Source organism: Mustela erminea, chromosome 10, assembly GCF_009829155.1.
Source record: "Mustela erminea isolate mMusErm1 chromosome 10, mMusErm1.Pri, whole genome shotgun sequence".
Classification (NCBI taxonomy): domain Eukaryota; kingdom Metazoa; phylum Chordata; class Mammalia; order Carnivora; family Mustelidae; genus Mustela; species Mustela erminea.
This window is the reverse complement of record NC_045623.1, coordinates 7,323,756-7,336,066: the sequence shown is the minus strand read 5'-3', so window position 1 is coordinate 7,336,066 and position 12,311 is coordinate 7,323,756. Positions and strand designations below refer to the sequence as shown.

General features: G+C 38.7%; 1 long non-coding RNA gene across 1 annotated transcript; it reads right to left on the bottom strand.

The window, feature by feature from the left end:
* Positions 1–229: 229 nt before the first annotated feature.
* LOC116567592 lies at positions 230–10,144 on the bottom strand. Its single transcript, XR_004276272.1, has 3 exons — positions 10,057–10,144; positions 8,865–9,011; positions 230–835 (listed from the first exon to the last, which is right to left on the bottom strand). It is a non-coding gene; the product is annotated as an uncharacterized LOC116567592 (long non-coding RNA).
* Positions 10,145–12,311: the final 2,167 nt, after the last annotated feature.

Below are 12,311 nucleotides of genomic sequence, written 5' to 3'. Positions count from 1 at the left end.
TACTAAATTCATTTTCATGTGGAATTATGGACATTGTATCAGTGTATAAAACTAATATTTCTTCCTGCAGCATTCCAGCAAGCAACCACTAGGATAATCTTATAAATCTTCACTTGGAAGAAGCAGAAGCAGGGATTTTATCTCACTTTGTGATTTCCATAATAAAGAAAAGGAAAAAGGTAAGCATTAGTTCTCTCACCCCTTTCCCCCAACTGATCCAAATAGCAAGCATTCTAGTTCTGATTCCCCATTTAATTGTTATGTGAGGTCCTGACCCATCTTAAGCTCAGTCTCATCTTTCATGATAAACAAACAAACAAAGAAGGAAACTTTGGGGTTATCTTCCAGAATGTGGAAACAGACAGAGTCTCTCAAATTTGCCTTCTCAAATCTCTTTTCCTTGTCACATTAATGCCTTCTGGAAAGGCATTTACCCAAGCCCCTTTTGTCATAGGGTTCATTTTACCCAAGCCCCTTTTGTCATTTACACCGAAATAAAACTTTCAGGCTGGATTCCTTAGGTAAGAATGGATCCTAAAAGAAAGTTCTCCATCATAAATTTTGTCAATAGATACTATTCTGCTCAAGGCATTGGTGTGGGTATTGTAGGGATTCAGAGATGAACTCATTGTGCATACTAAGGGGTCCATAAACAGGACAAATATGGAACAGAAAAAGGAGAAGTAGAAAAGGATTAGAGAGAGGGCAGGCAAAACACACTCCTTTGTGAAGGTGGATCTCACTGTCTTTGGTTTAGTTGACTCTTCACATATCATCATAATTCTAAACTGCTTCTCCTCTAGTTCAGGATTCTTCTATACGGTCTCATTGCTTCCTAGGAATAGGGAAGCAAAATCAGCAAGCAAAAAGAAATTCACAAAAATCAATTGGCTGAAAGCAAATGAACCAAAAATTCAGTTTTGTAAAATCATTAATTTGTTAAATGATCAATTTACCAAACTAGTAATTACCATTTTTTTTTCCTATTACCTACTTCTAGAATTTATAGCAATTCATGTTGCTTGAATTGTTTCAACAGACTTGTAGAATTTTCCTAAACTTGGTTTCTTAGAGGCCTTGCCACATCCAGAGCCACTAGATATCACAGAAGAATTCTACATATAAGAGAGCTTTATACATGTATACCCTTGATTAAAGAGTGGTCCCCCACTTTCTGGGGTGTTTCAATGCATAGTTTTGAAAAGGATGCCTAGGAAGAAATGTGGGGTGGCTATGTGGCCAGGTAGCAATGCCAAATCAGCCAGGATCATGCATGAAGGGACAGATGGGGCAGTCCTCATAGGCAAGTGGGGGGCTAGACATGGAAGAATTCTAAATGTCAAGTGAGTAGGTTTGAAATTCCCAGGAGTCTCTGAGTACACTAGAATTCTAGGCTCTGAGCACTAGAATGGCAAGAGTATGATGACACCTGCAACAGTGCATGCCACACAAAGACATACCCAAGACATACCTGTTGAATGAGTGAATAGTCCACCTTAAGATACTCCATATTTTTTTGCTTCAACTTGAGTAACAAGTAACCAAGCTCTTCCTTAAAGCAAAAGCCAATTGCACTGATAATAGTTCTGCTTTGGTTAGATAGGGGCCATAGCTGCATCTCTCTAACTGGAGTATGGGACTGTTAATGGTTGTGATATTATTATTTAATTAACACCATCATTATCATTTGACAATGAGCCATGCTGTAGAATGGAGCATGGAAAGTGCTGGGCCCATGACTCAGAGGCTGATAGTTCAAAACTATCCTCTACTACTAACATTTAAAACCTAGGGGGGAGGGGAGGGTTAGCAGTGTAGAAGGATCCTGAACTCACTTCATCCCAATAACACAACAAATCTACAGGTATCGATGCAACACTTCCCTCAAAAAAGGACAAGAAATGTAGCTGACCAGTGCCTCCACAGCAACGGATAAAGGGCCACAATGAGACATGTAGAGGAGATAGAGGCATGGTCTTTCAAGAAACCCCACCCCAGGCATAGCCCCCCACAGCTGGGAGAGATCTCATAATACAGAGCTCATCTCTGAGGATGAGTGATTTCAGTCCCACATGAGGCACCCCAAGCCTTGGGATCCAGGCCAGAAAGATAAGCACCCAAGTGTCTGGCCTTGAAAAGCAGTGGGGCTTACTTCCAGAGTACCACAGGGCTATCGGAAACAGAAAATCTGTTCTTAAAGGACTCATGAACAGACTCATTCATCCAGGAGCCCATCCAAAAGAAACAGTGTGAAAGGCACCTAGACCATATGCAAAGGAGACTCATTTGCTTATCTGAAAGCTTCTGCAAGATAGACAGATACCTGTTGAGATTTGTCCAGGAACTTAGGCACTGGTAGTTACCACTGTTGTACCCCTCACACTCCAACCCACAACCTGCTAACGCCCGCACACCTTAGCCATGGCTCGCTGTGCCACAGGGACCAGTTGAGCTCCTGTTCCCCATTCATCATGGCTGTGGCAGAGCAGGCCAAAGCCAGTAGGTACATGCAGCCCACACAGATGCCCACTGAGCACGTGGCCTAGTGGCCAGGAGGATTGTATTTTTGGGCCCCAAGGGTCTGAAACAATCAGAGAAACAATTTTTGGCAAGCTACCACCCCTTGAGCACTGCACAAAGAGCAGACTGAAACATACCCCCATTCTTCATGTGGAAAAGGCCTATCGCTTGTCCTAGAGATCAGCCTGAGGAGCAGTTTCATGTTTGCAATACATCCAGAAACTACAAAGCTGCTCCCAGGGAATGTAGGTGGAAATACACCACACTAGCGTCCTCCCCTGGTCTCATCACAGCTCACTGATAGCTCCCAGAAGGAGTTTATACATATCTGAAGCTGTAAGTTTCGAAACTGTCACCTAGGGGACACCTTCCATATCTCCTAGTCTGAAGGTAAGCCTGGTTTATAATTACCAACCCACAGGCCAGTACATATTTGCATACTTAAAAAGCTGCTGTCTGAGGTTCTAGGTTACAATGAGCCTGAAACTGGGCACTGCCTGTGATCCCTCCCTCTGGAACACTGACGGGCCTTGACACATCCTCAACAACTGGGAACTATCAAGGTCAAATAAGGCTAGTGAAACAATCACAAAGGTCCAAGAAACAAACAAAAGTAGGAAAAGTTTGAATGATAAGTTTCATCTCCTACTTAAGTTCACTCCTTCAAGACTAGGAGAGATAGTTATGTTGCCTAATACAGAGATATGGAGAGTCAAGCAAAATGAGTAGACCAAAAAAAAAAAAAAAAAAAAATGCCCCAAATGAAAACAAAACTTCAGAAAAAAGACCTTAAGGAAACAGAAATAAGAAATCTACCTGATAGAGGTCAATGAAGTGGTCATAGTAATGCTCACTGAACTCGGGAGAAGAAAGAATAAACACAGTCAGAACTTCAACACAGAGAAAGAAAAGATCAGAGAGTACACCAAACAAAAATTACAGAGCTGAAGGATAAATTTCTGAACTGAAATATACAGATTACAGAGCTGAAGAATATAATTTCTGAACTGAAATATAATTTCTGAACTGAAAACTACAGTTCAACAGCAGATTGTTGTTGGAAGAAGCAGAAGAATGGATTAGTAATCTGGAAAGCAGGGCAGTGGACATCACCTAAACAGGGCAGCAAAAAGAAAAAAGAACATTAAAAAGTCAAGATAGCTTAAGGAATATATATATATATATATATATATATACATATATATATATATATATATGTATATATATATATATATATATAAAAACACACACACACACACACACACACACACACACATAGTTATATATGAACCTTATGGTAACCACAAAGCAAAAATCCATAGTAGATATACAAAAGATGGTGAGAAAGAAATCTAAAGATAACACTAAAGGAAATCACCAAACCACAAGGGAAGAGAGCAAGAGAAGAAGAAAGGAACAAAGAGGAACTACAATAACGACCAGGAAAAAAAACAAAATGGCAATAAGTACATATCTATCAAAAATAACTTTAAATGTAAATGCACTAAATTCTCTAGACAAAGAATATAGAATGGATAAATGGATTAAAAAAAAAAAAAAAAAAGACCAACCCATCCATTACCTACAAGAGACTTGCTTCAGATCTAAGGACACACACAGACTGGAAGTAAAGGGATAAAAAAAGATGTTCCATGCAAATGGAAGTGAAAAGAAAGCTGGTGTAGAAATAATTATATCAACCAAAATGAACTTTAAAACAAAGGCTGTAAGAATAAACAAAGAAGAGAATTATATGATTAAAAAAAGTCAATCCAAAAAGTATATATAACATTTGTAAATATATATGCACCCAACATAGAAGCACCTAAATATATAGAATGAATATTAACAGACCTAAAAGGAGAAATTGATAGCAATACAAAAACAGTAGGGAATCTTAATACCCTACTTTCATCAAATAGATTGATCATCCAGACTGAAAATCAAAAATGAAGCATCAGCCATCTGACACATTAGACCAAATGGACTTAATAGATATATACAGATATACACAGAAAATTTCATCCCAAAGCAGCAGAACACACATTTTTCTCAAATGCACATAGAACATTCTCCAGGATAGATTCCACGTTAGGCCATAAAACACAACTCAACAAATTCAAGAAGATTGAAATCATATCAAGCATCATTTCTGACCACAATGGTGTAAAACAAGAAATCAATTATAGAAAGTAAACTGGACAAAATGGCAATTATGTGAAGATTAAACAACACGCTACTGAAGAATCATTAGATCAACAAAAAAACTAATGGAGAAATTTTTTTAATACCCAGAGACAAAATGAAAATGGAAATAAATTCAACAGTACAAAACAGTACAAAATAAATTCAACAGTACAAAAATAAATTCAACAGTACAAAACAGTACCAAATTTATGGCATACAACAAAAGCAGTTTTTTTTTTTTTAAGATTTTATTTATTTATTTGACAGAGAGAGACAGCAAGAGAGGGAACACAAGTAGGGGAGGAACAGTGGGAGAGGAAGAAGCAGGCCTCCTGCCAAGCAAGAAGCCAGATGTGTGACTTGATCCCAGGACCCTGGGATCATGACCCAAGCTGAAGGCAGACACTTAATTACTGAGCTACCCAGCTACCCTGCAAAAGCAGTTTTAAGGGAAGTTTAAAATAATACAGGCCTACCTCAAGAAACAAGAAAAATCTCAAATAAACAATCTAACTATACACCTAAGGGAACCAAAAAGAGAAGAAACACAGCTCAACTTTAACAGGAGAGAGGAAATAATAAAGATCAGAGTGACATAAATGAAATAGAGACTAAAAGGCAATTAGAAAAGTCAGTGAAACTAAGAGCTCATTCTCTGAGCTCTTAAAAGGAAAACTGACAAACTTTTAACTAGACTCACCATGGAAAAAAGAGAGAGGGCACAAGTAAATAAAATAAAAAATGAGAGAGTAAAAATTATAATTGATATCACAGAAATACAAAGGATCATAAGAGACTACTATAATTATAAGCCAAACAAATTGGACAACCTAGAAAGAGAAATGGACACATGCCTAGAAACATACAGTCTTCCAAGACTGATACAGGAAGAAATAGAAAATCTGAATAGACTGATTACTAGTAAAGAGATTCAATCAGTAATCAAAAACATCCCAAAAAACCAAAGTCCAGGACCAGATGGCTTCACTGGTGAATTCTAACAAACATTCAAAGAAGATTTAATACCTACCCTTCTCAAACTCTTCCAAAAAATTAAAGAAGAGGGAATGTTTCCAAAACTCAGTTTACAAGGCCAGCATTACTCTGATATCAAAACCAGATAAGGAGAGCACAAAGAAAGAAAATTACAGGCCAATATCCCTGATGAATATAGATGGGAAAAAATCCTCAAAAAATATTAGCAAACCAAAATCCACAATACATTAAAAGGATAATATGCCATGATCAAGTGGGATTTATTCCAGAGATGCACGGATGGTTCAACACCCACAAATTAATCAACATGATATACCACATTAACACAATGAAGGATAAAAACCATATGATCATCTCAAAGCATGTAGAAAATGTATTTGGCAAAACTCAACATCATTTATGATAAAAAAAAAAACTCTCAACAAAGTGGGTATAGAGGGGAATGTTTCCTTAATATAATAAAGGTCATATATAACTAACCCACAGCTAACATCATACTCAATGCCTTTAAGGCCAGGAACAAGACAAGAAAGCCCACTCTCACCACTTTTATTTAACATGTATGGGAAGTCCTAGCCATAGCAATTAGGCAAGAAAAATAATAAAAGTCATCTAAGTCCCAAAGGAAGAAGTAAAACGTCACTATAGATTACATGATACTATACACAGAAATCTTAGAGACTCTATCCCCAAAAAATGATTAGAACTAATAAATGAATTCAGTGAAGTTGTAGGATACAAAATCAATATACAAAAATTTGTTGTGTTTCTATACACTAGTAATGAACTATCTGAAAAAGAAATTAAGAGAACAATCTTGGGCACCTGGGTGGCTCAGTGGGTTAAAACCACTGCCTTCAGCTCAGGTCATGATCCCAGGGTCCTGGGATCAAGCCCCACATTGGGCTCTCTGCTCAGCAGGGAGCCTGCTTCCTCCTCTCCCTCTCTCTGCCTGCCTCTCTGCCTACTTGTGAGCTCTGTCTGTCAAATGAATAAATAAAATCTTAAAAAAAAAAGAAAGAAAACAATCTCATTTACAATTGCATCAAAAGGAATAAAATAAGTAGAAACAAATTTAACCAAAAAGGTAAAAGACCTGTACATTGAAAATTATAAAGCACTGATGAAAGAAATTAAGAAGACAAAAATAAGTGGACAGATCTTCATTTGTTCACAGTTTAGAAGACATTGTTAAAAATGTCTGTACTACTCAAAGCAATCTACAGATTCAATGTAACTCTATCAATAATCAGGCATTTTTCACAGAATTAGAACAAATAATTCTAAAATTTCTATGGAACTACAAAAGACCCCAAATAGCCAAACTTGAGAAAGAACAACAAAGCTGGAAGTATCATGCTTCCTGATTTCAAACTATACTATGAAACTATAGTAATCAAAACATTGGCATTGGCATAATAATAAACAGATCATTGGAATAGTATAGAGAGCCCAGAAACAAACCCACACAAATATGGTAAATTAATTTATGACAAAGGAGTCAAGAATATACATTGGGGGAAGGACAATTTCTTCAGTAAACAATGTTGAAGAAACTGGACAGCTACATGCAGAATAATGAAACTAGGCCACTATCCATACACCATACACAAAAATTAATTCAAAATGGATTAAAGACCCGAAGTTAAAACCTCAAACCATAAAATTTGTAGAAGGAAACATAGGTGGTAGGCTCTTTGACATTGGTCTAAACATTGTTTTTTGGATCTAACTCCAAAAGCAAAGGAAATCAAAAGAAAGAATTTAAAAATGAGACTATACAAAACTTAACAGCTCCTGCTCAGGGAAGGAAAGTATCAACAAAACAAAAAGTCAACTTACTGAATAAGAGAAGTCAATTGCAAAAAAAGAAAACCTACTGAATGAGAGAAGACATTTGCCAGTCATCTATCCAATCAGGGGTTAACATCCAAAATATATAAAGAACTCATACAAGTCAATAACAAAAACAAACAAACCCAATTTAAAAATGGGCAGAGAATCCAGATAGACATTTTTCCAAACAAGACATGTAGCTGGCCAACAGGCACATGAAAAGATGTCCAACATCACTCGGGACTATTATCAAAAAGATAAGTGTTGGAGAGGATATGGAGAAAAGGGAATCCTTATATACCATTGGTGGGAATGTAAACTGGTGCAGCCACTATGTAAAACAGTATGGAAATTTCTCAAAAAATTAAGATGAGAAATACCATATGATCCAGCTATCCTACTTCTGGGTATTTATCTGATGAATATGGGAACATTAATTCAAAAAGATACATGCACCCCCATGTTCATCAGCATTATTTACAATAGCCAAGATATAGAAACAACCTATGTTGTCCATTAACGGGTAATGGGTAAAGAAACTGGATAAAGAAATTGGGGTGTATGTACCTGATGGAATATTACTCAGCCATTAAAAAGAAGGAAATCTTGCCATTTGTAACAACATTGTGAGTATTATGCTAAGCAAAATGAGCCAGTCCAAATACCATATGATTTTACTTATATGTGGAATCTAAAAAAAACAAAACATATAAACAAACAAAGCAAAAACTCATAGATGCATAGAACAGATTGGTGGTTATCAAGGGGGAAGGAGACTGAGCAGGAGTGAAATGGATGAAGGGGCTCAATTATATGGTGACGGACGGGAACTATACTTATGGTGATCACTTTGTAGCGTACACGTATATCAAATTACAGTGTTGTACTCCTGAACTTATATAATGTTTTATACCAATTTTATTTCAATAAAAATAATTTAAATATTAAACAAAACTTAGGGGGAAAAACTATTTGGTATCTAAAAGTTAAACTATTCAAGGGGTTATAAAAATGTGTATAAAATTTTATGTCAATTATACCTCAATAAACAAACAAACAAAAAAACAAAAGAAAAAACCCTAGTGTCTATAAAATATTAATTTCATTTTCATGTTCCCCAATCATTTGTCTATTGGGTGATTATAAGCAAGAAGATGAGAATGTTTTGAATGTGTTCAATTCCACTGAATTTGAACACTAAACACAAAGTACTAAGATCTTGATATAAAACTGAGGTCTGCCTCTTCCTAGCGGTACACCCTTGAATAAGTTTCTTATCCTTTCTGAGCCTCAGTTTCCTCAGCTGTAAAACCCGTAACACTTACCACAAAATATTGTTCTGGAGCTCAAAAGGCACAATCCCTGTGACATTTAAATGAGGTGCTCCTTCTCTCACAGCACTCATGGATTCTTTCCCAGAGAGTACCTTGTCTATTATTTGGAATTGGTAGGGCCCGACACTCTTGCTTCCTCTGCTAATACAAATTATTAAGATAACTATAATTAAAAGGAAATTACATGGGAGATGTATCAAACCAGTAGATATCCATGGTCTTTGAAAATTCCTCTTGCTGCCCAGTTCTGCATGTCTTCCACCTGACTCGTGGGCTAACAGAGCGAGCACTGTCACGCTGCGGCTCCCACTGTCCCAGATGTCCCCACCATGCCACCTTCCCACCAGGGAGAGGGTCTCCTTTCTCCTCCTTTCCGGGACTGTCTGCCCCCAGCTCTTTTTGCTGTATGCTTGCCCCTCCCCTTTATCCTGAAATCCACAGACCTGATGGAGAGAAGGGGCCTTGATAACCTCAGCTGTCTTTCTGCTCCTTTTGTTCCTCCTCTGGTGGAAAGGGACTCCTTTCGGCTGTTTTCAGTCTCTGGGTCTTAGGACCACCCTGGCCACAATCAGTTAGCTCATCTTATTCTCTAATAGCAAATTCTCTTCCCCACATTGTCCGTCCACCCATTCCCAGTGTTATTGTGGCTTCTAGTTCCAGGTCCACCTTCAACTACCTCTCTGAGGGTTGGGTTCTCATTTACATATATTTAAATTCATGTAAATTGCACGTGTGTGAGTTACATAGGTATTATATGTAATACATACACACGTGCATATATACATCCAACATAGCGCTTGACACTTTGGAGTTCTTTGATTTTTGCCCTTGTGTCATATTCTCTATCTACCTGTTCAGTACAGTAGCCATCAGTCACATATGGCTATGTAAAGTTTAATTAATTAATTTTGAATAAAATTTAAAATTCAGGTCTTCAGTCACATGAGCCTCATTTCAAGTGCCCAGTAGCCCCATGTGGCTGGTGGCTCCTATAGGAAGCCACATCTGTTGGGCAGCATTCCTCCGCATCATTTCTCCATATCTTTCTGTGTCTGTCCATTTTGTTATCACATTTAGGAACCCAGAGGGATCTATTTTCACTTCTAGGAAGTACTCATTCTTGTTCGATTCCATTCAGCAAAACCCAAGACTAAGATGCATCTCAGCACAGACGGGACCTTACCCCAGTTTCTGGATGGGGCAGAATGGAGAAGACTGCCAGCAGTTAGAAGGAAGCAGGGGTTCGCAGCTTCCCATCGCCAAGATTCAGCCCCTGGCTTCTGCGTGGGCATTGGGAACTCTGAGTGAGTGGCAGCGATGACATGTTTAATGAAAGGTAAATATTTATGGTCCGTCTCCAGCAGATGTACTCTGTGGGTGGGTGTGGGGGTGGTTGGGTCAGCAAGGCCATCAGCATAGAGGCTGGGATCCCATCATGGTTACCCTGTTTCTCACTTGATATGCTGCTGTGTGCCTAAACTTGACCCTGTTGCTCTGAGATCACACCAGGTAGGGAACAAAGCAATCAAGATGCTGTAAGCAGCCAGAGGACAGCAGTGTGGTTGGACCTGGAAAAACACACTTTGTGCTGCTCCTGGAAACTCCCAGAGCTGCACGGCCACCCAGTCTCCTGGGATGCTGCTGGCATCTAGTGGAAAGAAAGAGAAGCCACTGGCACATAAAAGTACTTGGCACTCACACTGGGAGGGTCCCACCCAGACCTCACTCTATACTGTGAGGTTTGCCTTGGACACCCTCTGCTCTAACCAGAGCACTGGCCAGCAAATAGAGAAGCCACAGGAATGGAAAGATGTCAGTCCAGTTGTACCCAAAGCATTTGTTCTCAACATTATTAGACCCAACACCCTCTTTTTGTAATATATATTTAGTTTTTGCCCCCCTTTACCATCCTATAATTAATTTCATAGGTAATATACTACCTATGCACATTGTTATAAAACTCAATATGATGTCCTAACTGTGAAAGAAAGGTGAAAAGATAGTAGCATGTGACTTTCAAAAATGTGTTTCAATATGTATATATTCACACATGAACAAACTAGAACATACAATTGGATCACATGTTTGCACTTGCGTAAAACGATTGTGAACCTAAGAGAAGTAAGAACATCAGGAGCCACTCTCTGTTAGAAATGCAGGAAAGTAAAACAAAATACAGGAGCAAGCACGCTAGAATAAAACCTTGTACTCCGATAAATCCTAACAGACCAACCTGGTTCTTTGTATGTAATAAGATAGAAGGAAGTCACTTTCATGGAAGAGAAAAGGAGATGGGTTTTCCATTGGGATCAGTGAAGAGTGAAAATGAGTCAACAGTGTCGGGAGGGAAGACATAAAGCATGATCAAGAATTCAGCAGAAGACAAATCAAAACCACAATGAGATATCACCTCACACCAGTCAGAATGGCTAAAATCAACAAGTCAGGAAATGACAGATGCTGGCGAGGATGTGGAGAAAGGGGAACCCTCCTACACTGTTGGTGGGAATGCAAGCTGGTGCAGCCACTCTGGAAAACAGCATGGAGGTTCCTCAAAATGTTGAAAATAGAACTGCCCTATGACCCAGCAATTGCACTACTGGGTATTTACCCTAAAGATACAAACACAGTGATCCGAAGGGGCACGTGCACCCGAATGTTTATAGCAGCAATGTCCACAATAGCCAAACTATGGAAAGAACCTAGATGTCCATCAACAGATGAATGGATCAAGAAGATGTGGTATATATACACAATGGAATACTATGCAGCCATCAAAAGAAATGAAATCTTGCCATTTGCGACAACATGGATGGAACTAGAGCGTATCATGCTTAGCAAAATAAGTCAAGCAGAGAAAGACAACTATCATATGATCTCCCTGATATGAGGAAGTGGAGATGCAACATGGGGGCTTAAGTGGGTAGGAGAAGAATAAATGAAACAAGATGGGATTGGGAGGGAGACAAACCATAAGTGACTCAATCTCACAAAACAAACTGAGGGTTGCTGGGGGGAGGGGGGCCAGGAGAGGGGGGTGGGATTATGGACATTGGGGAGGGTATGTGCTTTGGTGAGTGCTGTGAAGTGTGTAAACCTGGCAATTCACAGACCTGTACCCCTGGGGATAAAAATATATGTTTATAAAAAATAAAAAATTTTTAAAAATAAATAAATAAATAAATAAAAATTAAAAAAAAAAAAAAAGAATTCAGCAGAAGCTGGAAGTGAGGAAGAACGGGAAAGAGAGGCAGGTGCTAAGAATCCACGGAAGCATGGAGGGGAGGGCCAAGAATTCCCCAGTCATGGGGGATGGGAGCTGGAGCAGGCTTATCTGCTCTTTAGTGTTCAAAAGAGGGTGGACCCATGTGACCCGGGTTACACATCACAACCCAGGCACTGTTGCAGAAACCTGGTGAGCTTTATCGGTGGGACGTG